The sequence below is a fragment of the Rhinoderma darwinii genome, assembly GCF_050947455.1.
Source record: "Rhinoderma darwinii isolate aRhiDar2 chromosome 3 unlocalized genomic scaffold, aRhiDar2.hap1 SUPER_3_unloc_14, whole genome shotgun sequence".
NCBI lineage: Eukaryota > Metazoa > Chordata > Amphibia > Anura > Rhinodermatidae > Rhinoderma > Rhinoderma darwinii.
The window spans coordinates 77338-99698 of NW_027461739.1; the positions used below are offsets into that span (position 1 = coordinate 77338).

The window sequence follows — 22361 nt, forward strand, 5'->3', positions numbered from 1 at the left end:
GAGTATAAATCACTATAACTACAGCATCCCATTTGTCCAGACTTTTATTTTCCTCTTGATAAAAACAAATCAGGTTGGTTGGACAACTTCTGTCCTTAGTAAATCTCTGCTTGCTGTCAATTATAATACTATTTTCTGTCACATACTCCTGTATATAGTCCCTTAAATGGACTCTGTCACCAGTTTATCAATTCCCAATTTCCTAACTAGCCTAATAGGCGCTATGATGCTGATAACTACAGTGTGATTTGTTGTTTTTTTTTTTTAAAAAACGTTTATTTGCAAAGTTATGAGCATTTATCTATATATACTAATGTAGCTCTAATAGCCAAATAGGAGATGACTCCTTTTTACTCTGGGCAGCTAATGTTTTCTGTATGACGCTGTCCAATCAGCATACAACTTCTCCCCCTTCCCTGTCCAGCAACACAGTGTGATCATATAGTAAACTGCGTCCATTCCCGACTGTGTTTTCAACAGGTGATATCTTCGGTTCTGTCACAGCTAGAACTGTGATTTTGGTGTCATATGAAAGAGTAGAATCCAGTCTTTCAAATGCCACAAAATCTGCTGTTTTAGGTGGCCCACAGCCCGAGATATGGCTGTTTGAATTGATCCTCCTTCCCTGTAGCTTGAGTTTCACAATGTGTGTGAAGCAACTTCATGCTGATAGGACAGCATCAGATGCTGAGAGTCAGCTCCACCTCCGGAGAATTGCTGCTGTTACCTCCCAGATGTCTAATAAAGGCTAAATTACATATTTAGAAAATGCTCATAATTTTGCAAATAATAAACATTTTTTTTACTACAAATCACCCTGTAGTTATCAGCAGCAAAGCACCAATTAGACTAGTTAGGAGTTAGGGACCTGATAAACTGGTAACAGAGTCCCTTTAAGAGCTCTTCAAAAGTTTTTCCCACAATGGATGTTAAGCTTACTGGTCTATAATTACTTTGTATTGAACTTACTACTTATAGAAAACTCAATGACATTCATGGGGTCTCTGTCACCAATGAAAAACCCGATAGATTTTTAATTGCCTATAAAGAATTTGATTCATCATATACTTTAGTTATGTAAACTTAAATAATAAACAAGTGAATAAACTAAAGCAACAAATAGCAAGGCACTGCTGAGATTTGAACTCAGGATCTCCTGTTTACTAGACAGGCGCTTTAACCAACTAAGCCACAGCACCAAAGCACTTTTCTTCTCACGGTGTCCTACCACACAGCTCAGTTCAGAGCAAAAGACTGATCTCATATCTTAGGCTAGCCCCTTAGGTGTAGTTGGCAGAAGTCTTAACAGGCAAGGTACATAAGTTGTGATGGCCGAGTGGTTAAGGCGTTGGATTTGAAATCCAATGGGGTCTCCCTGCACAGGTTCAAGTCCTGTTCACAACGTTCTATTTTAAGAAGAGAACTTCCAGAAACATATTAAAGTTTGTCACCTATAGAAAGAGTTATTTTAATTCCATCCTCTTTATCACTGATTAATTACATTAATAATAGTGGTTCCAGCTGTGCCCCTGGCTTACAACTCTGAAAAGCGAGCAATATTTAGAGTATAAATCACTATAACTACAGCATCCCATTTGTCCAGACTTTTATTTTTCTCTTGATAAAAACAAATCAGGTTGGTTGGACAACTTCTGTCCTTAGTAAATCTCTGCTTGCTGTCAATTATAATACTATTTTCTGTCACATACTCCTGTATATAGTCCCTTAAATGGACTCTGTCACCAGTTTATCAATTCCCAATTTCCTAACTAGCCTAATAGGCGCTATGATGCTGATAACTACAGTGTGATTTGTTGTTTTTTTTTTAAAAAAACGTTTATTTGCAAAGTTATGAGCATTTATCTATATATACTAATGTAGCTCTAATAGCCAAATAGGAGATGACTCCTTTTTACTCTGGGCAGCTAATGTTTTCTGTATGACGCTGTCCAATCAGCATACAACTTCTCCCCCTTCCCTGTCCAGCAACACAGTGTGATCATATAGTAAACTGCGTCCATTCCCGACTGTGTTTTCAACAGGTGATATCTTCGGTTCTGTCACAGCTAGAACTGTGATTTTGGTGTCATATGAAAGAGTAGAATCCAGTCTTTCAAATGCCACAAAATCTGCTGTTTTAGGTGGCCCACAGCCCGAGATATGGCTGTTTGAATTGATCCTCCTTCCCTGTAGCTTGAGTTTCACAATGTGTGTGAAGCAACTTCATGCTGATAGGACAGCATCAGATGCTGAGAGTCAGCTCCACCTCAGGAGAATTGCTGCTGTTACCTCCCAGATGTCTAATAAAGGCTAAATTACATATTTAGAAAATTCTCATAATTTTGCAAATAATAAAATTTTTTTTTACTACAAATCACCCTGTAGTTATCAGCAGCAAAGCACCAATTAGACTAGTTAGGAGTTAGGGACCTGATAAACTGGTAACAGAGTCCCTTTAAGAGCTCTTCAAAAGTTTTTCCCACAATGGATGTTAAGCTTACTGGTCTATAATTACTTTGTATTGAACTTACTACTTATAGAAAACTCAATGACATTCATGGGGTCTCTGTCACCAATGAAAAACCCGATAGATTTTTAATTGCCTATAAAGAATTTGATTCATCATATACTTTAGTTATGTAAACTTAAATAATAAACAAGTGAATAAACTAAAGCAACAAATAGCAAGGCACTGCTGAGATTTGAACTCAGGATCTCCTGTTTACTAGACAGGCGCTTTAACCAACTAAGCCACAGCACCAAAGAACTTTTCTTCTCACGGTGTCCTACCACACAGCTCAGTTCAGAGCAAAAGACTGATCTCATATCTTAGGCTAGCCCCTTAGGTGTAGTTGGCAGAAGTCTTAACAGGCAGGGTACATAAGTTGTGATGGCCGAGTGGTTAAGGCGTTGGATTTGAAATCCAATGGGGTCTCCCTGCACAGGTTCAAGGTTCACAACGTTCTATTTTAAGAAGAGAACTTCCAGAAACATATTAAAGTTTGTCACCTATAGAAAGAGTTATTTTAATTCCATCCTCTTTATCACTGATTAATTACATTAATAATAGTGGTTCCAGCTGTGCCCCTGGCTTACAACTCTGAAAAGCGAGCAATATTTAGAGTATAAATCACTATAACTACAGCATCCCATTTGTCCAGACTTTTATTTTCCTCTTGATAAAAACAAATCAGGTTGGTTGGACAACTTCTGTCCTTAATAAATCTCTGCTTGCTGTCAATTATAATACTATTTTCTGTCACATACTCCTGTATATAGTCCCTTAAATGGACTCTGTCACCAGTTTATCAATTCCCAATTTCCTAACTAGCCTAATAGGCGCTATGATGCTGATAACTACAGTGTGATTTTTTTTTTTTTTTTTTAAAAAAACGTTTATTTGCAAAGTTATGAGCATTTATCTATATATACTAATGTAGCTCTAATAGCCAAATAGGAGATGACTCCTTTTTACTCTGGGCAGCTAATGTTTTCTGTATGACGCTGTCCAATCAGCATACAACTTCTCCCCCTTCCCTGTCCAGCAACACAGTGTGATCATATAGTACACTGCGTCCATTCCCGACTGTGGTTTCAACAGGTGATATCTTCGGTTCTGTCACAGCTGGAACTGTGATTTTGGTGTCATATGAAAGAGTAGAATCCAGTCTTTCAAATGCCACCAAATCTGCTTTTTTAGGTGGCCCACAGCCCGAGATATGGCTGTTTGAATTGATCCTCCTTCCCTGTAGCTTGAGTTTCACAATGTGTGTGAAGCAACTTCATGCTGATAGGACAGCATCAGATGCTGAGAGTCAGCTCCACCTCAGGAGAATTGCTGCTGTTACCTCCCAGATGTCTAATAAAGGCTAAATTACATATTTAGAAAATTCTCATAATTTTGCAAATAATAAAATTTTTTTTTACTACAAATCACCCTGTAGTTATCAGCAGCAAAGCACCAATTAGACTAGTTAGGAGTTAGGGACCTGATAAACTGGTAACAGAGTCCCTTTAAGAGCTCTTCAAAAGTTTTTCCCACAATGGATGTTAAGCTTACTGGTCTATAATTACTTTGTATTGAACTTACTACTTATAGAAAACTCAATGACATTCATGGGGTCTCTGTCACCAATGAAAAACCCGATAGATTTTTAATTGCCTATAAAGAATTTGATTCATCATATACTTTAGTTATGTAAACTTAAATAATAAACAAGTGAATAAACTAAAGCAACAAATAGCAAGGCACTGCTGAGATTTGAACTCAGGATCTCCTGTTTACTAGACAGGCGCTTTAACCAACTAAGCCACAGCACCAAAGAACTTTTCTTCTCACGGTGTCCTACCACACAGCTCAGTTCAGAGCAAAAGACTGATCTCATATCTTAGGCTAGCCCCTTAGGTGTAGTTGGCAGAAGTCTTAACAGGCAGGGTACATAAGTTGTGATGGCCGAGTGGTTAAGGCGTTGGATTTGAAATCCAATGGGGTCTCCCTGCACAGGTTCAAGGTTCACAACGTTCTATTTTAAGAAGAGAACTTCCAGAAACATATTAAAGTTTGTCACCTATAGAAAGAGTTATTTTAATTCCATCCTCTTTATCACTGATTAATTACATTAATAATAGTGGTTCCAGCTGTGCCCCTGGCTTACAACTCTGAAAAGCGAGCAATATTTAGAGTATAAATCACTATAACTACAGCATCCCATTTGTCCAGACTTTTATTTTCCTCTTGATAAAAACAAATCAGGTTGGTTGGACAACTTCTGTCCTTAATAAATCTCTGCTTGCTGTCAATTATAATACTATTTTCTGTCACATACTCCTGTATATAGTCCCTTAAATGGACTCTGTCACCAGTTTATCAATTCCCAATTTCCTAACTAGCCTAATAGGCGCTATGATGCTGATAACTACAGTGTGATTTTTTTTTTTTTTTTTTAAAAAAACGTTTATTTGCAAAGTTATGAGCATTTATCTATATATACTAATGTAGCTCTAATAGCCAAATAGGAGATGACTCCTTTTTACTCTGGGCAGCTAATGTTTTCTGTATGACGCTGTCCAATCAGCATACAACTTCTCCCCCTTCCCTGTCCAGCAACACAGTGTGATCATATAGTACACTGCGTCCATTCCCGACTGTGGTTTCAACAGGTGATATCTTCGGTTCTGTCACAGCTAGAACTGTGATTTTGGTGTCATATGAAAGAGTAGAATCCAGTCTTTCAAATGCCACCAAATCTGCTTTTTTAGGTGGCCCACAGCCCGAGATATGGCTGTTTGAATTGATCCTCCTTCACTGTAGCTTGAGTTTCACAATGTGTGTGAAGCAGCTTCATGCTGATAGGACAGCATCAGATGCTGAGAGTCAGCTCCACCTCAGGGGAATTGCTGCTGTTACCTCCCAGATGTCTAATAAAGGCTAAATTACATATTTAGAAAATGCTCATAATTTTGCAAATAATAAACATTTTTTTTACTACAAATCACCCTGTAGTTATCAGCAGCAAAGCACCAATTAGACTAGTTAGGAGTTAGGGACCTGATAAACTGGTAACAGAGTCCCTTTAAGAGCTCTTCAAAAGTTTTTCCCACAATGGATGTTAAGCTTACTGGTCTATAATTACTTTGTATTGAACTTACTACTTATAGAAAACTTAATGACATTCATGGGGTCTCTGTCACCAATGAAAAACCCGATAGATTTTTAATTGCCTATAAAGAATTTGATTCATCATATACTTTAGTTATGTAAACTTAAATAATAAACAAGTGAATAAACTAAAGCAACAAATAGCAAGGCACTGCTGAGATTTGAACTCAGGATCTCCTGTTTACTAGACAGGCGCTTTAACCAACTAAGCCACAGCACCAAAGCACTTTTCTTCTCACGGTGTCCTACCACACAGCTCAGTTCAGAGCAAAAGACTGATCTCATATCTTAGGCTAGCCCCTTAGGTGTAGTTGGCAGAAGTCTTAACAGGCAGGGTACATAAGTTGTGATGGCCGAGTGGTTAAGGCGTTGGATTTGAAATCCAATGGGGTCTCCCTGCACAGGTTCAAGTCCTGTTCACAAAGTTCTATTTTAAGAAGAGAACTTCCAGAAACATATTAAAGTTTGTCACCTATAGAAAGAGTTATTTTAATTCCATCCTCTTTATCACTGATTAATTACATTAATAATAGTGGTTCCAGCTGTGCCCCTGGCTTACAACTCTGAAAAGCGAGCAATATTTAGAGTATAAATCACTATAACTACAGCATCCCATTTGTCCAGACTTTTATTTTCCTCTTGATAAAAACAAATCAGGTTGGTTGGACAACTTCTGTCCTTAGTAAATCTCTGCTTGCTGTCAATTATAATACTATTTTCTGTCACATACTCCTGTATATAGTCCCTTAAATGGACTCTGTCACCAGTTTATCAATTCCCAATTTCCTAACTAGCCTAATAGGCGCTATGATGCTGATAACTACAGTGTGATTTGTTGTTTTTTTTTTTAAAAAAACGTTTATTTGCAAAGTTATGAGCATTTATCTATATATACTAATGTAGCTCTAATAGCCAAATAGGAGATGACTCCTTTTTACTCTGGGCAGCTAATGTTTTCTGTATGACGCTGTCCAATCAGCATACAACTTCTCCCCCTTCCCTGTCCAGCAACACAGTGTGATCATATAGTAAACTGCGTCCATTCCCGACTGTGTTTTCAACAGGTGATATCTTCGGTTCTGTCACAGCTAGAACTGTGATTTTGGTGTCATATGAAAGAGTAGAATCCAGTCTTTCAAATGCCACAAAATCTGCTGTTTTAGGTGGCCCACAGCCCGAGATATGGCTGTTTGAATTGATCCTCCTTCCCTGTAGCTTGAGTTTCACAATGTGTGTGAAGCAACTTCATGCTGATAGGACAGCATCAGATGCTGAGAGTCAGCTCCACCTCAGGAGAATTGCTGCTGTTACCTCCCAGATGTCTAATAAAGGCTAAATTACATATTTAGAAAATTCTCATAATTTTGCAAATAATAAACATTTTTTTTACTACAAATCACCCTGTAGTTATCAGCAGCAAAGCACCAATTAGACTAGTTAGGAGTTAGGGACCTGATAAACTGGTAACAGAGTCCCTTTAAGAGCTCTTCAAAAGTTTTTCCCACAATGGATGTTAAGCTTACTGGTCTATAATTACTTTGTATTGAACTTACTACTTATAGAAAACTCAATGACATTCATGGGGTCTCTGTCACCAATGAAAAACCCGATAGATTTTTAATTGCCTATAAAGAATTTGATTCATCATATACTTTAGTTATGTAAACTTAAATAATAAACAAGTGAATAAACTAAAGCAACAAATAGCAAGGCACTGCTGAGATTTGAACTCAGGATCTCCTGTTTACTAGACAGGCGCTTTAACCAACTAAGCCACAGCACCAAAGCACTTTTCTTCTCACGGTGTCCTACCACACAGCTCAGTTCAGAGCAAAAGACTGATCTCATATCTTAGGCTAGCCCCTTAGGTGTAGTTGGCAGAAGTCTTAACAGGCAGGGTACATAAGTTGTGATGGCCGAGTGGTTAAGGCGTTGGATTTGAAATCCAATGGGGTCTCCCTGCACAGGTTCAAGTCCTGTTCACAACGTTCTATTTTAAGAAGAGAACTTCCAGAAACATATTAAAGTTTGTCACCTATAGAAAGAGTTATTTTAATTCCATCCTCTTTATCACTGATTAATTACATTAATAATAGTGGTTCCAGCTGTGCCCCTGGCTTACAACTCTGAAAAGCGAGCAATATTTAGAGTATAAATCACTATAACTACAGCATCCCATTTGTCCAGACTTTTATTTTCCTCTTGATAAAAACAAATCAGGTTGGTTGGACAACTTCTGTCCTTAGTAAATCTCTGCTTGCTGTCAATTATAATACTATTTTCTGTCACATACTCCTGTATATAGTCCCTTAAATGGACTCTGTCACCAGTTTATCAATTCCCAATTTCCTAACTAGCCTAATAGGCGCTATGATGCTGATAACTACAGTGTGATTTGTTGTTTTTTTTTTAAAAAAACGTTTATTTGCAAAGTTATGAGCATTTATCTATATATACTAATGTAGCTCTAATAGCCAAATAGGAGATGACTCCTTTTTACTCTGGGCAGCTAATGTTTTCTGTATGACGCTGTCCAATCAGCATACAACTTCTCCCCCTTCCCTGTCCAGCAACACAGTGTGATCATATAGTAAACTGCGTCCATTCCCGACTGTGTTTTCAACAGGTGATATCTTCGGTTCTGTCACAGCTAGAACTGTGATTTTGGTGTCATATGAAAGAGTAGAATCCAGTCTTTCAAATGCCACAAAATCTGCTGTTTTAGGTGGCCCACAGCCCGAGATATGGCTGTTTGAATTGATCCTCCTTCCCTGTAGCTTGAGTTTCACAATGTGTGTGAAGCAACTTCATGCTGATAGGACAGCATCAGATGCTGAGAGTCAGCTCCACCTCAGGAGAATTGCTGCTGTTACCTCCCAGATGTCTAATAAAGGCTAAATTACATATTTAGAAAATTCTCATAATTTTGCAAATAATAAACATTTTTTTTACTACAAATCACCCTGTAGTTATCAGCAGCAAAGTACCAATTAGACTAGTTAGGAGTTAGGGACCTGATAAACTGGTAACAGAGTCCCTTTAAGAGCTCTTCAAAAGTTTTTCCCACAATGGATGTTAAGCTTACTGGTCTATAATTACTTTGTATTGAACTTACTACTTATAGAAAACTTAATGACATTCATGGGGTCTCTGTCACCAATGAAAAACCCGATAGATTTTTAATTGCCTATAAAGAATTTGATTCATCATATACTTTAGTTATGTAAACTTAAATAATAAACAAGTGAATAAACTAAAGCAACAAATAGCAAGGCACTGCTGAGATTTGAACTCAGGATCTCCTGTTTACTAGACAGGCGCTTTAACCAACTAAGCCACAGCACCAAAGCACTTTTCTTCTCACGGTGTCCTACCACACAGCTCAGTTCAGAGCAAAAGACTGATCTCATATCTTAGGCTAGCCCCTTAGGTGTAGTTGGCAGAAGTCTTAACAGGCAGGGTACATAAGTTGTGATGGCCGAGTGGTTAAGGCGTTGGATTTGAAATCCAATGGGGTCTCCCTGCACAGGTTCAAGTCCTGTTCACAACGTTCTATTTTAAGAAGAGAACTTCCAGAAACATATTAAAGTTTTTCACCTATAGAAAGAGTTATTTTAATTCCATCCTCTTTATCACTGATTAATTACATTAATAATAGTGGTTCCAGCTGTGCCCCTGGCTTACAACTCTGAAAAGCGAGCAATATTTAGAGTATAAATCACTATAACTACAGCATCCCATTTGTCCAGACTTTTATTTTCCTCTTGATAAAAACAAATCAGGTTGGTTGGACAACTTCTGTCCTTAGTAAATCTCTGCTTGCTGTCAATTATAATACTATTTTCTGTCACATACTCCTGTATATAGTCCCTTAAATGGACTCTGTCACCAGTTTATCAATTCCCAATTTCCTAACTAGCCTAATAGGCGCTATGATGCTGATAACTACAGTGTGATTTGTTGTTTTTTTTTTAAAAAAACGTTTATTTGCAAAGTTATGAGCATTTATCTATATATACTAATGTAGCTCTAATAGCCAAATAGGAGATGACTCCTTTTTACTCTGGGCAGCTAATGTTTTCTGTATGACGCTGTCCAATCAGCATACAACTTCTCCCCCTTCCCTGTCCAGCAACACAGTGTGATCATATAGTAAACTGCGTCCATTCCCGACTGTGTTTTCAACAGGTGATATCTTCGGTTCTGTCACAGCTAGAACTGTGATTTTGGTGTCATATGAAAGAGTAGAATCCAGTCTTTCAAATGCCACAAAATCTGCTGTTTTAGGTGGCCCACAGCCCGAGATATGGCTGTTTGAATTGATCCTCCTTCCCTGTAGCTTGAGTTTCACAATGTGTGTGAAGCAACTTCATGCTGATAGGACAGCATCAGATGCTGAGAGTCAGCTCCACCTCAGGAGAATTGCTGCTGTTACCTCCCAGATGTCTAATAAAGGCTAAATTACATATTTAGAAAATTCTCATAATTTTGCAAATAATAAACATTTTTTTTACTACAAATCACCCTGTAGTTATCAGCAGCAAAGTACCAATTAGACTAGTTAGGAGTTAGGGACCTGATAAACTGGTAACAGAGTCCCTTTAAGAGCTCTTCAAAAGTTTTTCCCACAATGGATGTTAAGCTTACTGGTCTATAATTACTTTGTATTGAACTTACTACTTATAGAAAACTTAATGACATTCATGGGGTCTCTGTCACCAATGAAAAACCCGATAGATTTTTAATTGCCTATAAAGAATTTGATTCATCATATACTTTAGTTATGTAAACTTAAATAATAAACAAGTGAATAAACTAAAGCAACAAATAGCAAGGCACTGCTGAGATTTGAACTCAGGATCTCCTGTTTACTAGACAGGCGCTTTAACCAACTAAGCCACAGCACCAAAGCACTTTTCTTCTCACGGTGTCCTACCACACAGCTCAGTTCAGAGCAAAAGACTGATCTCATATCTTAGGCTAGCCCCTTAGGTGTAGTTGGCAGAAGTCTTAACAGGCAGGGTACATAAGTTGTGATGGCCGAGTGGTTAAGGCGTTGGATTTGAAATCCAATGGGGTCTCCCTGCACAGGTTCAAGTCCTGTTCACAACGTTCTATTTTAAGAAGAGAACTTCCAGAAACATATTAAAGTTTTTCACCTATAGAAAGAGTTATTTTAATTCCATCCTCTTTATCACTGATTAATTACATTAATAATAGTGGTTCCAGCTGTGCCCCTGGCTTACAACTCTGAAAAGCGAGCAATATTTAGAGTATAAATCACTATAACTACAGCATCCCATTTGTCCAGACTTTTATTTTCCTCTTGATAAAAACAAATCAGGTTGGTTGGATAACTTCTGTCCTTAGTAAATCTCTGCTTGCTGTCAATTATAATACTATTTTCTGTCACATACTCCTGTATATAGTCCCTTAAATGGACTCTGTCACCAGTTTATCAATTCCCAATTTCCTAACTAGCCTAATAGGCGCTATGATGCTGATAACTACAGTGTGATTTGTTGTTTTTTTTTTTTAAAAAAACGTTTATTTGCAAAGTTATGAGCATTTATCTATATATACTAATGTAGCTCTAATAGCCAAATAGGAGATGACTCCTTTTTACTCTGGGCAGCTAATGTTTTCTGTATGACGCTGTCCAATCAGCATACAACTTCTCCCCCTTCCCTGTCCAGCAACACAGTGTGATCATATAGTAAACTGCGTCCATTCCCGACTGTGTTTTCAACAGGTGATATCTTCGGTTCTGTCACAGCTAGAACTGTGATTTTGGTGTCATATGAAAGAGTAGAATCCAGTCTTTCAAATGCCACAAAATCTGCTGTTTTAGGTGGCCCACAGCCCGAGATATGGCTGTTTGAATTGATCCTCCTTCCCTGTAGCTTGAGTTTCACAATGTGTGTGAAGCAACTTCATGCTGATAGGACAGCATCAGATGCTGAGAGTCAGCTCCACCTCAGGAGAATTGCTGCTGTTACCTCCCAGATGTCTAATAAAGGCTAAATTACATATTTAGAAAATTCTCATAATTTTGCAAATAATAAAAATTTTTTTTACTACAAATCACCCTGTAGTTATCAGCAGCAAAGCACCAATTAGACTAGTTAGGAGTTAGGGACCTGATAAACTGGTAACAGAGTCCCTTTAAGAGCTCTTCAAAAGTTTTTCCCACAATGGATGTTAAGCTTACTGGTCTATAATTACTTTGTATTGAACTTACTACTTATAGAAAACTCAATGACATTCATGGGGTCTCTGTCACCAATGAAAAACCCGATAGATTTTTAATTGCCTATAAAGAATTTGATTCATCATATACTTTAGTTATGTAAACTTAAATAATAAACAAGTGAATAAACTAAAGCAACAAATAGCAAGGCACTGCTGAGATTTGAACTCAGGATCTCCTGTTTACTAGACAGGCGCTTTAACCAACTAAGCCACAGCACCAAAGAACTTTTCTTCTCACGGTGTCCTACCACACAGCTCAGTTCAGAGCAAAAGACTGATCTCATATCTTAGGCTAGCCCCTTAGGTGTAGTTGGCAGAAGTCTTAACAGGCAGGGTACATAAGTTGTGATGGCCGAGTGGTTAAGGCGTTGGATTTGAAATCCAATGGGGTCTCCCTGCACAGGTTCAAGGTTCACAACGTTCTATTTTAAGAAGAGAACTTCCAGAAACATATTAAAGTTTGTCACCTATAGAAAGAGTTATTTTAATTCCATCCTCTTTATCACTGATTAATTACATTAATAATAGTGGTTCCAGCTGTGCCCCTGGCTTACAACTCTGAAAAGCGAGCAATATTTAGAGTATAAATCACTATAACTACAGCATCCCATTTGTCCAGACTTTTATTTTCCTCTTGATAAAAACAAATCAGGTTGGTTGGACAACTTCTGTCCTTAATAAATCTCTGCTTGCTGTCAATTATAATACTATTTTCTGTCACATACTCCTGTATATAGTCCCTTAAATGGACTCTGTCACCAGTTTATCAATTCCCAATTTCCTAACTAGCCTAATAGGCGCTATGATGCTGATAACTACAGTGTGATTTTTTTTTTTTTTTTAAAAAAAAACGTTTATTTGCAAAGTTATGAGCATTTATCTATATATACTAATGTAGCTCTAATAGCCAAATAGGAGATGACTCCTTTTTACTCTGGGCAGCTAATGTTTTCTGTATGACGCTGTCCAATCAGCATACAACTTCTCCCCCTTCCCTGTCCAGCAACACAGTGTGATCATATAGTACACTGCGTCCATTCCCGACTGTGGTTTCAACAGGTGATATCTTCGGTTCTGTCACAGCTAGAACTGTGATTTTGGTGTCATATGAAAGAGTAGAATCCAGTCTTTCAAATGCCACCAAATCTGCTTTTTTAGGTGGCCCACAGCCCGAGATATGGCTGTTTGAATTGATCCTCCTTCACTGTAGCTTGAGTTTCACAATGTGTGTGAAGCAGCTTCATGCTGATAGGACAGCATCAGATGCTGAGAGTCAGCTCCACCTCAGGGGAATTGCTGCTGTTACCTCCCAGATGTCTAATAAAGGCTAAATTACATATTTAGAAAATGCTCATAATTTTGCAAATAATAAACATTTTTTTTACTACAAATCACCCTGTAGTTATCAGCAGCAAAGCACCAATTAGACTAGTTAGGAGTTAGGGACCTGATAAACTGGTAACAGAGTCCCTTTAAGAGCTCTTCAAAAGTTTTTCCCACAATGGATGTTAAGCTTACTGGTCTATAATTACTTTGTATTGAACTTACTACTTATAGAAAACTTAATGACATTCATGGGGTCTCTGTCACCAATGAAAAACCCGATAGATTTTTAATTGCCTATAAAGAATTTGATTCATCATATACTTTAGTTATGTAAACTTAAATAATAAACAAGTGAATAAACTAAAGCAACAAATAGCAAGGCACTGCTGAGATTTGAACTCAGGATCTCCTGTTTACTAGACAGGCGCTTTAACCAACTAAGCCACAGCACCAAAGCACTTTTCTTCTCACGGTGTCCTACCACACAGCTCAGTTCAGAGCAAAAGACTGATCTCATATCTTAGGCTAGCCCCTTAGGTGTAGTTGGCAGAAGTCTTAACAGGCAGGGTACATAAGTTGTGATGGCCGAGTGGTTAAGGCGTTGGATTTGAAATCCAATGGGGTCTCCCTGCACAGGTTCAAGTCCTGTTCACAACGTTCTATTTTAAGAAGAGAACTTCCAGAAACATATTAAAGTTTGTCACCTATAGAAAGAGTTATTTTAATTCCATCCTCTTTATCACTGATTAATTACATTAATAATAGTGGTTCCAGCTGTGCCCCTGGCTTACAACTCTGAAAAGCGAGCAATATTTAGAGTATAAATCACTATAACTACAGCATCCCATTTGTCCAGACTTTTATCTTCCTCTTGATAAAAACAAATCAGGTTGGTTGGACAACTTCTGTCCTTAGTAAATCTCTGCTTGCTGTCAATTATAATACTATTTTCTGTCACATACTCCTGTATATAGTCCCTTAAATGGACTCTGTCACCAGTTTATCAATTCCCATTTTCCTAACTAGCCTAATAGGCGCTATGATGCTGATAACTACAGTGTGATTTGTTGTTTTTTTTTAAAAAAAACGTTTATTTGCAAAGTTATGAGCATTTATCTATATATACTAATGTAGCTCTAATAGCCAAATAGGAGATGACTCCTTTTTACTCTGGGCAGCTAATGTTTTCTGTATGACGCTGTCCAATCAGCATACAACTTCTCCCCCTTCCCTGTCCAGCAACACAGTGTGATCATATAGTACACTGCGTCCATTCCCGACTGTGGTTTCAACAGGTGATATCTTCGGTTCTGTCACAGCTAGAACTGTGATTTCGGTGTCATATGAAAGAGTAGAATCCAGTCTTTCAAATGCCACCAAATCTGCTTTTTTAGGTGGCCCACAGCCCGAGATATGGCTGTTTGAATTGATCCTCCTTCACTGTAGCTTGAGTTTCACAATGTGTGTGAAGCAGCTTCATGCTGATAGGACAGCATCAGATGCTGAGAGTCAGCTCCACCTCAGGGGAATTGCTGCTGTTACCTCCCAGATGTCTAATAAAGGCTAAATTACATATTTAGAAAATGCTCATAATTTTGCAAATAATAAACATTTTTTTTACTACAAATCACCCTGTAGTTATCAGCAGCAAAGCACCAATTAGACTAGTTAGGAGTTAGGGACCTGATAAACTGGTAACAGAGTCCCTTTAAGAGCTCTTCAAAAGTTTTTCCCACAATGGATGTTAAGCTTACTGGTCTATAATTACTTTGTATTGAACTTACTACTTATAGAAAACTCAATGACATTCATGGGGTCTCTGTCACCAATGAAAAACCCGATAGATTTTTAATTGCCTATAAAGAATTTGATTCATCATATACTTTAGTTATGTAAACTTAAATAATAAACAAGTGAATAAACTAAAGCAACAAATAGCAAGGCACTGCTGAGATTTGAACTCAGGATCTCCTGTTTACTAGACAGGCGCTTTAACCAACTAAGCCACAGCACCAAAGCACTTTTCTTCTCACGGTGTCCTACCACACAGCTCAGTTCAGAGCAAAAGACTGATCTCATATCTTAGGCTAGCCCCTTAGGTGTAGTTGGCAGAAGTCTTAACAGTCAGGGTACATAAGTTGTGATGGCCGAGTGGTTAAGGCGTTGGATTTGAAATCCAATGGGGTCTCCCTGCACAGGTTCAAGTCCTGTTCACAACGTTCTATTTTAAGAAGAGAACTTCCAGAAACATATTAAAGTTTGTCACCTATAGAAAGAGTTATTTTAATTCCATCCTCTTTATCACTGATTAATTACATTAATAATAGTGGTTCCAGCTGTGCCCCTGGCTTACAACTCTGAAAAGCGAGCAATATTTAGAGTATAAATCACTATAACTACAGCATCCCATTTGTCCAGACTTTTATTTTCCTCTTGATAAAAACAAATCAGGTTGGTTGGACAACTTCTGTCCTTAGTAAATCTCTGCTTGCTGTCAATTATAATACTATTTTCTGTCACATACTCCTGTATATAGTCCCTTAAATGGACTCTGTCACCAGTTTATCAATTCCCAATTTCCTAACTAGCCTAATAGGCGCTATGATGCTGATAACTACAGTGTGATTTGTTGTTTTTTTTTTAAAAAAACGTTTATTTGCAAAGTTATGAGCATTTATCTATATATACTAATGTAGCTCTAATAGCCAAATAGGAGATGACTCCTTTTTACTCTGGGCAGCTAATGTTTTCTGTATGACGCTGTCCAATCAGCATACAACTTCTCCCCCTTCCCTGTCCAGCAACACAGTGTGATCGTATAGTAAACTGCGTCCATTCCCGACTGTGTATTGAACAGGTGATATCTTCGGTTCTGTCACAGCTAGAACTGTGATTTTGGTGTCATATGAAAGAGTAGAATCCAGTCTTTCAAATGCCACAAAATCTGCTGTTTTAGGTGGCCCACAGCCCGAGATATGGCTGTTTGAATTGATCCTCCTTCCCTGTAGCTTGAGTTTCACAATGTGTGTGAAGCAACTTCATGCTGATAGGACAGCATCAGATGCTGAGAGTCAGCTCCACCTCAGGGGAATTGCTGCTGTTACCTCCCAGATGTCTAATAAAGGCTAAATTACATATTTAGAAAATGCTCATAATTTTGCAAATAATAAACATTTTTTTTACTACAAATCACCCTGTAGTTATCAGCAGCAAAGCACCAATTAGACTAGTTAGGAGTTAGGGACCTGATAAACTGGTAACAGAGTCCCTTTAAGAGCTCTTCAAAAGTTTTTCCCACAATGGATGTTAAGCTTACTGGTCTATAATTACTTTGTATTGAACTTACTACTTATAGAAAACTCAATGACATTCATGGGGTCTCTGTCACCAATGAAAAACCCGATAGATTTTTAATTGCCTATAAAGAATTTGATTCATCATATACTTTAGTTATGTAAACTTAAATAATAAACAAGTGAATAAACTAAAGCAACAAATAGCAAGGCACTGCTGAGATTTGAACTCAGGATCTCCTGTTTACTAGACAGGCGCTTTAACCAACTAAGCCACAGCACCAAAGCACTTTTCTTCTCACGGTGTCCTACCACACAGCTCAGTTCAGAGCAAAAGACTGATCTCATATCTTAGGCTAGCCCCTTAGGTGTAGTTGGCAGAAGTCTTAACAGGCAGGGTACATAAGTTGTGATGGCCGAGTGGTTAAGGCGTTGGATTTGAAATCCAATGGGGTCTCCCTGCACAGGTTCAAGTCCTGTTCACAACGTTCTATTTTAAGAAGAGAACTTCCAGAAACATATTAAAGTTTGTCACCTATAGAAAGAGTTATTTTAATTCCATCCTCTTTATCACTGATTAATTACATTAATAATAGTGGTTCCAGCTGTGCCCCTGGCTTACAACTCTGAAAAGCGAGCAATATTTAGAGTATAAATCACTATAACTACAGCATCCCATTTGTCCAGACTTTTATTTTCCTCTTGATAAAAACAAATCAGGTTGGTTGGACAACTTCTGTCCTTAGTAAATCTCTGCTTGCTGTCAATTATAATACTATTTTCTGTCACATACTCCTGTATATAGTCCCTTAAATGGACTCTGTCACCAGTTTATCAATTCCCAATTTCCTAACTAGCCTAATAGGCGCTATGATGCTGATAACTACAGTGTGATTTGTTGTTTTTTTTTTTAAAAAACGTTTATTTGCAAAGTTATGAGCATTTATCTATATATACTAATGTAGCTCTAATAGCCAAATAGGAGATGACTCCTTTTTACTCTGGGCAGCTAATGTTTTCTGTATGACGCTGTCCAATCAGCATACAACTTCTCCCCCTTCCCTGTCCAGCAACACAGTGTGATCATATAGTAAACTGCGTCCATTCCCGACTGTGTTTTCAACAGGTGATATCTTCGGTTCTGTCACAGCTAGAACTGTGATTTTGGTGTCATATGAAAGAGTAGAATCCAGTCTTTCAAATGCCACAAAATCTGCTGTTTTAGGTGGCCCACAGCCCGAGATATGGCTGTTTGAATTGATCCTCCTTCACTGTAGCTTGAGTTTCACAATGTGTGTGAAGCAACTTCATGCTGATAGGACAGCATCAGATGCTGAGAGTCAGCTCCACCTCAGGGGAATTGCTGCTGTTACCTCCCAGATGTCTAATAAAGGCTAAATTACATATTTAGAAAATGCTCATAATTTTGCAAATAATAAACATTTTTTTTACTACAAATCACCCTGTAGTTATCAGCAGCAAAGCACCAATTAGACTAGTTAGGAGTTAGGGACCTGATAAACTGGTAACAGAGTCCCTTTAAGAGCTCTTCAAAAGTTTTTCCCACAATGGATGTTAAGCTTACTGGTCTATAATTACTTTGTATTGAACTTACTACTTATAGAAAACTCAATGACATTCATGGGGTCTCTGTCACCAATGAAAAACCCGATAGATTTTTAATTGCCTATAAAGAATTTGATTCATCATATACTTTAGTTATGTAAACTTAAATAATAAACAAGTGAATAAACTAAAGCAACAAATAGCAAGGCACTGCTGAGATTTGAACTCAGGATCTCCTGTTTACTAGACAGGCGCTTTAACCAACTAAGCCACAGCACCAAAGCACTTTTCTTCTCACGGTGTCCTACCACACAGCTCAGTTCAGAGCAAAAGACTGATCTCATATCTTAGGCTAGCCCCTTAGGTGTAGTTGGCAGAAGTCTTAACAGGCAGGGTACATAAGTTGTGATGGCCGAGTGGTTAAGGCGTTGGATTTGAAATCCAATGGGGTCTCCCTGCACAGGTTCAAGTCCTGTTCACAACGTTCTATTTTAAGAAGAGAACTTCCAGAAACATATTAAAGTTTGTCACCTATAGAAAGAGTTATTTTAATTCCATCCTCTTTATCACTGATTAATTACATTAATAATAGTGGTTCCAGCTGTGCCCCTGGCTTACAACTCTGAAAAGCGAGCAATATTTAGAGTATAAATCACTATAACTACAGCATCCCATTTGTCCAGACTTTTATTTTCCTCTTGATAAAAACAAATCAGGTTGGTTGGACAACTTCTGTCCTTAGTAAATCTCTGCTTGCTGTCAATTATAATACTATTTTCTGTCACATACTCCTGTATATAGTCCCTTAAATGGACTCTGTCACCAGTTTATCAATTCCCAATTTCCTAACTAGCCTAATAGGCGCTATGATGCTGATAACTACAGTGTGATTTGTTGTTTTTTTTTAAAAAAAACGTTTATTTGCAAAGTTATGAGCATTTATCTATATATACTAATGTAGCTCTAATAGCCAAATAGGAGATGACTCCTTTTTACTCTGGGCAGCTAATGTTTTCTGTATGACGCTGTCCAATCAGCATACAACTTCTCCCCCTTCCCTGTCCAGCAACACAGTGTGATCATATAGTAAACTGCGTCCATTCCCGACTGTGTTTTCAACAGGTGATATCTTCGGTTCTGTCACAGCTAGAACTGTGATTTTGGTGTCATATGAAAGAGTAGAATCCAGTCTTTCAAATGCCACAAAATCTGCTGTTTTAGGTGGCCCACAGCCCGAGATATGGCTGTTTGAATTGATCCTCCTTCACTGTAGCTTGAGTTTCACAATGTGTGTGAAGCAACTTCATGCTGATAGGACAGCATCAGATGCTGAGAGTCAGCTCCACCTCAGGGGAATTGCTGCTGTTACCTCCCAGATGTCTAATAAAGGCTAAATTACATATTTAGAAAATGCTCATAATTTTGCAAATAATAAACATTTTTTTTACTACAAATCACCCTGTAGTTATCAGCAGCAAAGCACCAATTAGACTAGTTAGGAGTTAGGGACCTGATAAACTGGTAACAGAGTCCCTTTAAGAGCTCTTCAAAAGTTTTTCCCACAATGGATGTTAAGCTTACTGGTCTATAATTACTTTGTATTGAACTTACTACTTATAGAAAACTCAATGACATTCATGGGGTCTCTGTCACCAATGAAAAACCCGATAGATTTTTAATTGCCTATAAAGAATTTGATTCATCATATACTTTAGTTATGTAAACTTAAATAATAAACAAGTGAATAAACTAAAGCAACAAATAGCAAGGCACTGCTGAGATTTGAACTCAGGATCTCCTGTTTACTAGACAGGCGCTTTAACCAACTAAGCCACAGCACCAAAGCACTTTTCTTCTCACGGTGTCCTACCACACAGCTCAGTTCAGAGCAAAAGACTGATCTCATATCTTAGGCTAGCCCCTTAGGTGTAGTTGGCAGAAGTCTTAACAGGCAGGGTACATAAGTTGTGATGGCCGAGTGGTTAAGGCGTTGGATTTGAAATCCAATGGGGTCTCCCTGCACAGGTTCAAGTCCTGTTCACAACGTTCTATTTTAAGAAGAGAACTTCCAGAAACATATTAAAGTTTGTCACCTATAGAAAGAGTTATTTTAATTCCATCCTCTTTATCACTGATTAATTACATTAATAATAGTGGTTCCAGCTGTGCCCCTGGCTTACAACTCTGAAAAGCGAGCAATATTTAGAGTATAAATCACTATAACTACAGCATCCCATTTGTCCAGACTTTTATTTTCCTCTTGATAAAAACAAATCAGGTTGGTTGGACAACTTCTGTCCTTAGTAAATCTCTGCTTGCTGTCAATTATAATACTATTTTCTGTCACATACTCCTGTATATAGTCCCTTAAATGGACTCTGTCACCAGTTTATCAATTCCCAATTTCCTAACTAGCCTAATAGGCGCTATGATGCTGATAACTACAGTGTGATTTGTTGTTTTTTTTTAAAAAAAACGTTTATTTGCAAAGTTATGAGCATTTATCTATATATACTAATGTAGCTCTAATAGCCAAATAGGAGATGACTCCTTTTTACTCTGGGCAGCTAATGTTTTCTGTATGACGCTGTCCAATCAGCATACAACTTCTCCCCCTTCCCTGTCCAGCAACACAGTGTGATCATATAGTAAACTGCGTCCATTCCCGACTGTGTTTTCAACAGGTGATATCTTCGGTTCTGTCACAGCTAGAACTGTGATTTTGGTGTCATATGAAAGAGTAGAATCCAGTCTTTCAAATGCCACAAAATCTGCTGTTTTAGGTGGCCCACAGCCCGAGATATGGCTGTTTGAATTGATCCTCCTTCCCTGTAGCTTGAGTTTCACAATGTGTGTGAAGCAACTTCATGCTGATAGGACAGCATCAGATGCTGAGAGTCAGCTCCACCTCCGGAGAATTGCTGCTGTTACCTCCCAGATGTCTAATAAAGGCTAAATTACATATTTAGAAAATGCTCATAATTTTGCAAATAATAAACATTTTTTTTACTACAAATCACCCTGTAGTTATCAGCAGCAAAGCACCAATTAGACTAGTTAGGAGTTAGGGACCTGATAAACTGGTAACAGAGTCCCTTTAAGAGCTCTTCAAAAGTTTTTCCCACAATGGATGTTAAGCTTACTGGTCTATAATTACTTTGTATTGAACTTACTACTTATAGAAAACTCAATGACATTCATGGGGTCTCTGTCACCAATGAAAAACCCGATAGATTTTTAATTGCCTATAAAGAATTTGATTCATCATATACTTTAGTTATGTAAACTTAAATAATAAACAAGTGAATAAACTAAAGCAACAAATAGCAAGGCACTGCTGAGATTTGAACTCAGGATCTCCTGTTTACTAGACAGGCGCTTTAACCAACTAAGCCACAGCACCAAAGCACTTTTCTTCTCACGGTGTCCTACCACACAGCTCAGTTCAGAGCAAAAGACTGATCTCATATCTTAGGCTAGCCCCTTAGGTGTAGTTGGCAGAAGTCTTAACAGGCAGGGTACATAAGTTGTGATGGCCGAGTGGTTAAGGCGTTGGATTTGAAATCCAATGGGGTCTCCCTGCACAGGTTCAAGTCCTGTTCACAACGTTCTATTTTAAGAAGAGAACTTCCAGAAACATATTAAAGTTTGTCACCTATAGAAAGAGTTATTTTAATTCCATCCTCTTTATCACTGATTAATTACATTAATAATAGTGGTTCCAGCTGTGCCCCTGGCTTACAACTCTGAAAAGCGAGCAATATTTAGAGTATAAATCACTATAACTACAGCATCCCATTTGTCCAGACTTTTATTTTCCTCTTGATAAAAACAAATCAGGTTGGTTGGACAACTTCTGTCCTTAGTAAATCTCTGCTTGCTGTCAATTATAATACTATTTTCTGTCACATACTCCTGTATATAGTCCCTTAAATGGACTCTGTCACCAGTTTATCAATTCCCAATTTCCTAACTAGCCTAATAGGCGCTATGATGCTGATAACTACAGTGTGATTTGTTGTTTTTTTTTTAAAAAAAACGTTTATTTGCAAAGTTATGAGCATTTATCTATATATACTAATGTAGCTCTAATAGCCAAATAGGAGATGACTCCTTTTTACTCTGGGCAGCTAATGTTTTCTGTATGACGCTGTCCAATCAGCATACAACTTCTCCCCCTTCCCTGTCCAGCAACACAGTGTGATCATATAGTAAACTGCGTCCATTCCCGACTGTGTTTTCAACAGGTGATATCTTCGGTTCTG

General features: G+C 37.9%; 24 non-coding genes across 24 annotated transcripts; 10 read left to right on the plus strand and 14 right to left on the minus strand.

Moving 5' to 3' along the window:
- Window positions 1-1125: 1125 nt before the first annotated feature.
- On the minus strand, window positions 1126-1199 carry TRNAT-AGU (transfer RNA threonine (anticodon AGU)). The gene has a single exon. It is a non-coding gene; the product is annotated as a tRNA-Thr (tRNA).
- A 123-nt stretch (window positions 1200-1322) lies between these two features.
- TRNAS-UGA (transfer RNA serine (anticodon UGA)) lies at window positions 1323-1404 on the plus strand. The gene has a single exon. It is a non-coding gene; the product is annotated as a tRNA-Ser (tRNA).
- A 1283-nt stretch (window positions 1405-2687) lies between these two features.
- On the minus strand, window positions 2688-2761 carry TRNAT-AGU (transfer RNA threonine (anticodon AGU)). Its single transcript has one exon. It is a non-coding gene; the product is annotated as a tRNA-Thr (tRNA).
- Window positions 2762-4246: 1485 nt separating this feature from the next.
- On the minus strand, window positions 4247-4320 carry TRNAT-AGU (transfer RNA threonine (anticodon AGU)). Its single transcript has one exon. It is a non-coding gene; the product is annotated as a tRNA-Thr (tRNA).
- Window positions 4321-5805: 1485 nt separating this feature from the next.
- On the minus strand, window positions 5806-5879 carry TRNAT-AGU (transfer RNA threonine (anticodon AGU)). The gene has a single exon. It is a non-coding gene; the product is annotated as a tRNA-Thr (tRNA).
- Window positions 5880-7368: 1489 nt separating this feature from the next.
- On the minus strand, window positions 7369-7442 carry TRNAT-AGU (transfer RNA threonine (anticodon AGU)). Its single transcript has one exon. It is a non-coding gene; the product is annotated as a tRNA-Thr (tRNA).
- A 123-nt stretch (window positions 7443-7565) lies between these two features.
- On the plus strand, window positions 7566-7647 carry TRNAS-UGA (transfer RNA serine (anticodon UGA)). Its single transcript has one exon. It is a non-coding gene; the product is annotated as a tRNA-Ser (tRNA).
- Window positions 7648-8930: 1283 nt separating this feature from the next.
- Window positions 8931-9004, minus strand: TRNAT-AGU (transfer RNA threonine (anticodon AGU)). Its single transcript has one exon. It is a non-coding gene; the product is annotated as a tRNA-Thr (tRNA).
- Window positions 9005-9127: 123 nt separating this feature from the next.
- Window positions 9128-9209, plus strand: TRNAS-UGA (transfer RNA serine (anticodon UGA)). Its single transcript has one exon. It is a non-coding gene; the product is annotated as a tRNA-Ser (tRNA).
- A 1283-nt stretch (window positions 9210-10492) lies between these two features.
- Window positions 10493-10566, minus strand: TRNAT-AGU (transfer RNA threonine (anticodon AGU)). Its single transcript has one exon. It is a non-coding gene; the product is annotated as a tRNA-Thr (tRNA).
- A 123-nt stretch (window positions 10567-10689) lies between these two features.
- TRNAS-UGA (transfer RNA serine (anticodon UGA)) lies at window positions 10690-10771 on the plus strand. The gene has a single exon. It is a non-coding gene; the product is annotated as a tRNA-Ser (tRNA).
- Window positions 10772-12056: 1285 nt separating this feature from the next.
- On the minus strand, window positions 12057-12130 carry TRNAT-AGU (transfer RNA threonine (anticodon AGU)). Its single transcript has one exon. It is a non-coding gene; the product is annotated as a tRNA-Thr (tRNA).
- A 1485-nt stretch (window positions 12131-13615) lies between these two features.
- Window positions 13616-13689, minus strand: TRNAT-AGU (transfer RNA threonine (anticodon AGU)). The gene has a single exon. It is a non-coding gene; the product is annotated as a tRNA-Thr (tRNA).
- A 123-nt stretch (window positions 13690-13812) lies between these two features.
- On the plus strand, window positions 13813-13894 carry TRNAS-UGA (transfer RNA serine (anticodon UGA)). Its single transcript has one exon. It is a non-coding gene; the product is annotated as a tRNA-Ser (tRNA).
- Window positions 13895-15177: 1283 nt separating this feature from the next.
- On the minus strand, window positions 15178-15251 carry TRNAT-AGU (transfer RNA threonine (anticodon AGU)). Its single transcript has one exon. It is a non-coding gene; the product is annotated as a tRNA-Thr (tRNA).
- Window positions 15252-15374: 123 nt separating this feature from the next.
- On the plus strand, window positions 15375-15456 carry TRNAS-UGA (transfer RNA serine (anticodon UGA)). Its single transcript has one exon. It is a non-coding gene; the product is annotated as a tRNA-Ser (tRNA).
- A 1283-nt stretch (window positions 15457-16739) lies between these two features.
- On the minus strand, window positions 16740-16813 carry TRNAT-AGU (transfer RNA threonine (anticodon AGU)). The gene has a single exon. It is a non-coding gene; the product is annotated as a tRNA-Thr (tRNA).
- A 123-nt stretch (window positions 16814-16936) lies between these two features.
- Window positions 16937-17018, plus strand: TRNAS-UGA (transfer RNA serine (anticodon UGA)). Its single transcript has one exon. It is a non-coding gene; the product is annotated as a tRNA-Ser (tRNA).
- A 1283-nt stretch (window positions 17019-18301) lies between these two features.
- On the minus strand, window positions 18302-18375 carry TRNAT-AGU (transfer RNA threonine (anticodon AGU)). Its single transcript has one exon. It is a non-coding gene; the product is annotated as a tRNA-Thr (tRNA).
- Window positions 18376-18498: 123 nt separating this feature from the next.
- TRNAS-UGA (transfer RNA serine (anticodon UGA)) lies at window positions 18499-18580 on the plus strand. The gene has a single exon. It is a non-coding gene; the product is annotated as a tRNA-Ser (tRNA).
- Window positions 18581-19863: 1283 nt separating this feature from the next.
- Window positions 19864-19937, minus strand: TRNAT-AGU (transfer RNA threonine (anticodon AGU)). The gene has a single exon. It is a non-coding gene; the product is annotated as a tRNA-Thr (tRNA).
- A 123-nt stretch (window positions 19938-20060) lies between these two features.
- On the plus strand, window positions 20061-20142 carry TRNAS-UGA (transfer RNA serine (anticodon UGA)). The gene has a single exon. It is a non-coding gene; the product is annotated as a tRNA-Ser (tRNA).
- A 1283-nt stretch (window positions 20143-21425) lies between these two features.
- TRNAT-AGU (transfer RNA threonine (anticodon AGU)) lies at window positions 21426-21499 on the minus strand. The gene has a single exon. It is a non-coding gene; the product is annotated as a tRNA-Thr (tRNA).
- Window positions 21500-21622: 123 nt separating this feature from the next.
- On the plus strand, window positions 21623-21704 carry TRNAS-UGA (transfer RNA serine (anticodon UGA)). The gene has a single exon. It is a non-coding gene; the product is annotated as a tRNA-Ser (tRNA).
- The last annotated feature ends 657 nt before the right edge of the window (window positions 21705-22361 follow it).